Here is a 3763-nt window from a genome sequence, read left to right as displayed (position 1 = left end):
AATGAGTGAATGCTTTCCATGCAGATAGGGTAGTATCTGCCAGAGTCATATATGAGGGCCATGAGTGTTCACTATGATAAAATGGCAGCAATAGAGAGGAACTACGATAAGGTTGTACTACTAAATTGGATCAAATGCAGAGTTAATCTAAGAATGGGAGAGCATTGAAAAGACTTTAGAAAAATAAATGGCATGCTTAGATTTTTCTAGCATGCTATTTTGTTTTCTCTAAAAATTTTTATTATGCACAATGTCAAATAACCACAAGCTGGCAAAAGTTCAACTATCTGTCAATAGATTAATGAATATGTAGCTCTTCAGAGGAAAATAATACAGGACATAACTGGAATCTGTCTAAAGAGAAAAAAAATACAAAAAAAGGAACAAATTAAAGTAGAAGAAAACCTTTTATTATTTTTATTGACCTAAGAGATAACTGTTTAAATTAATAATAGGAACAATGTATTGGGTGATTAGAGCATATTGATTAGAGCATATTGCAAATAGCAATCCTGTTAGGGATGGGAAGGAGGAATTGGGGATACTTTTGTATAGTGGACCTGCACTATCCATGAAATGATATAATATTATTTGAATATTTTTTTGTTTGAAGGTAGACTTAGGTTAGTTGTAAATGTAAATGGAAAAGTCTTGGTTAACTATTATAAGGAGTAAAAAAGAAGAATTCATATGCTAATAAGGGAGATAAAATAGAACCATATAAAATTCACAATCAAAACCAAAAAGAGCAAAAAAGCAGGAAAAGAAAAAAAGGTAAGAAAAAGGTCAATGAATAGAAAACATATACCAAAATGGAAGATATTACCCCCAACATATCCAAAATCACTTACACTTAAATGACCTGATATACCAGTTAAGACAGAAATTGTCAAAATGGGTAAACAAACAAAGTACAACTATATTTTGTCAACAAGATATAAACTATAAATATAAAAAGTCTGATAGGTTAAAAGTCGATTATGAAAAATATACCAGGATAATATTAGTAACAGAAAACTAGAATATCTATATTAATTATAGAGAAAGAAGACTTCAGAAAAGGGAAGTTATCTGATATAAAGAAGGAAAGTATATAATGATACATGGTGGAGTCTTCAAAAATTTCTAACAATCTTTAACATGAAAATTGACTATTAAAATAGTTGAGATGTAAATGTAAGACCTGAAACCATAAAACTCCTATAAGAAAAGAGGCAATAAAATCTAGGAAATTACTCTTAGCAGTATTTTTTTCTGATATATCTCTGTGGGCAAGGGAAACAAAAATAAATTAAAAAATTAATGAAGCTAACTGAAACTCAAAAACATTTTGCACAGCAATGGAAACCATCAACCAAACAAAAAGACAACCTACTAAATGGAAGAAGACATTCACTACTGATACATCTAATAAAGGGTTAATATCCAAAATTAATAAAGAACTGAGACAACTCAATACCAAAAAACAAACATCCAATTAAAAAGTGGGTAGAAGACCTGAATACACATTTCTCCAAAGATGACATACAACATACAGGTGGCCAACAGGCATATGGACAGATGCTCAACATCACTAACCATTAGAGAAAAGCAAATTAAAACCACAATTGGCTACCACCTCACACCTGTCAGAAAATCAATAAATCATCATACAACACACCAGGATGTAAAGAAAAGGAATTCATCCTGCTGTCTTTGTGGGAATGCAGGCTCATCTAAACACTAAAATGCATGGAGTTTCCTCAAAAAATTAAAAATGAACCTGCCTGAGGACCCAGTAATGACACTTTTGGGTATATGTGTCCAAAGAAAACCAAAAGACGAATTCAAAAGAATATATGCAGCCCTATGTTCATTGCAGCACTATTTATAATCACCATGATGTGATGAAATACTCATCAAAAGCAATGAAGGAAAAGGTGGGGCAACTGTACCTAACAACAATAAAAAAAACCCCAGTAGATAAAAAAATAGTGGTACATATATACAATGGCATATCTCAGCCATAAAAAAAGAATGAAATCTTACCATTTGTAACGGCATGAATGGACTTAGAGGGTATTATGCTAAGTGAAATAAACCAGGTAGAGAAAGGCAAATACCATTTGTTATCACTTATATGTGGAATCTAATGAAACAAACAAACAAACAAAACTGAATCATGTTTATAGATACAGAGAACAAACTGAGTCCAGAACGTGGGGTGTAGGGGGAGTAGGGTAGATAATGTGATGAGACTAAGAAGTACTAATTGGTAATTATGAAACAGGCATGGGGATATAAGGGAAAGCATCGGGAATATACAGGGTGCAGCTGGAGTGTGGTTGGTAGGATAATAATATGGGCGTAATAATTTATAGTTTTAATTTGAACGTTTCACCTAAAATGTCATACGGTGTGCTTGAGTGTGATATTGTCATGTTACAGAATTATATGCTTATGATTTCATAATAAAGAAGAGGCATTATTTGTGACAGACCCTGTACTTAACAATATTGTAATAACTATCTATGGTGCCAGGTGGGCACTTGAATTATCGAGGGAAACATTTTGTAACCTATGTGAATTTCTTTCTGTTGCACTTTACACTTGAAAATAACACAAAATTGTGTTAAATGCAAATGCAAGAAAGAAAGGGAGAGAAGGAAGGAAGGAAGGAAGAAGGAAGGAAGGAAGGACGGAGGGAGGGAGGGAGGGAGGGAGGGAAGAGAAGAAAAAAATAAAAGAAAGTATCAGCAGAAAAAAAAAAGAAATGCATTTATAAAAGATTATAAGGAAATTCTGGGAGGGGATGGATGTGTTCACGGTCTTGATCATAATGATAATTTATCAGTTCATTCACATGTCAAAATTGATTAAATAGTTAAGTATAAGCGTAAATACAATAAAATAGGTGAGCCAAAAATTGAAAGACCTGCAACAAATAATATACAAATCCACTATGATGTTCGAAAGCTTTGACTTATTGTTCATTGATTTATAGATGAGGAGGCAAAAATCAGAAAGAACTTCATTTTCTACAAAGTACTCTATCAGCTAGATCTATATTTTTGAATACTCCATTGAACAATAGTACTATGCATGTTCTCCCTTAGGTTACATGGCATATAACCAAGATAAAATGCATTCTAGCCCTGGCTGGCAAGGTTTAGTTGATTGAGTCCTGGCCTGTGAACCAAGGGGTCCCTGGTTTGATTCCCAGTCAGGGCACATGCCTGGGTTGTGGGCTAGGTCTCCAGGAGGGAGCATGTGAGAGGCAACCATGCATTGATGTTTCTCCCTCTCTATTTCTCTTTCCCATTTCCTCTGTCTAAAGTAAATAAATATAATCTAAAAAAAGAAGAAATTTTTTTTACTCTCAGGGATATATATATATATATATATATATTTGATACAAATGAATAAAATTAAAATATGTTGTTTTTTATTTTTTAAATTTTTATTTTTTGTTCAAATACATTTGTCTCCACCTTCCCGCCACCACTATCCCCTACCTCTCTCCCCCACCTCCCTCCCTCAGTCCTTCCCCACTTAAAAAGAAACAAAACACACATTCTGGAACATAAAATTTCACCAAATTTAAAAGAATAAAAACCTTTCAAAGTGTATTCACAGACCACCATGAAACAAACTAGAAATCCATAAAAGAAGCTGAAATAATCCCAAATATTTGAAGCTTGAACACCACATTTTTAAATAATTCATGGATCAAAGATAACTCAAAAGTAATTAAAGAAGACAAACGATCCAATCAAAAAATGGG

This window comes from Pteronotus mesoamericanus, unplaced genomic scaffold, assembly GCF_021234165.1.
Source record: "Pteronotus mesoamericanus isolate MK-2021 breed Mesoamerican mustached bat unplaced genomic scaffold, CSHL_Meso_final scaffold_174, whole genome shotgun sequence".
NCBI lineage: Eukaryota > Metazoa > Chordata > Mammalia > Chiroptera > Mormoopidae > Pteronotus > Pteronotus mesoamericanus.
The sequence above is the reverse complement of the archived record's forward strand: the minus strand, read 5'-3'. Positions refer to the sequence as shown.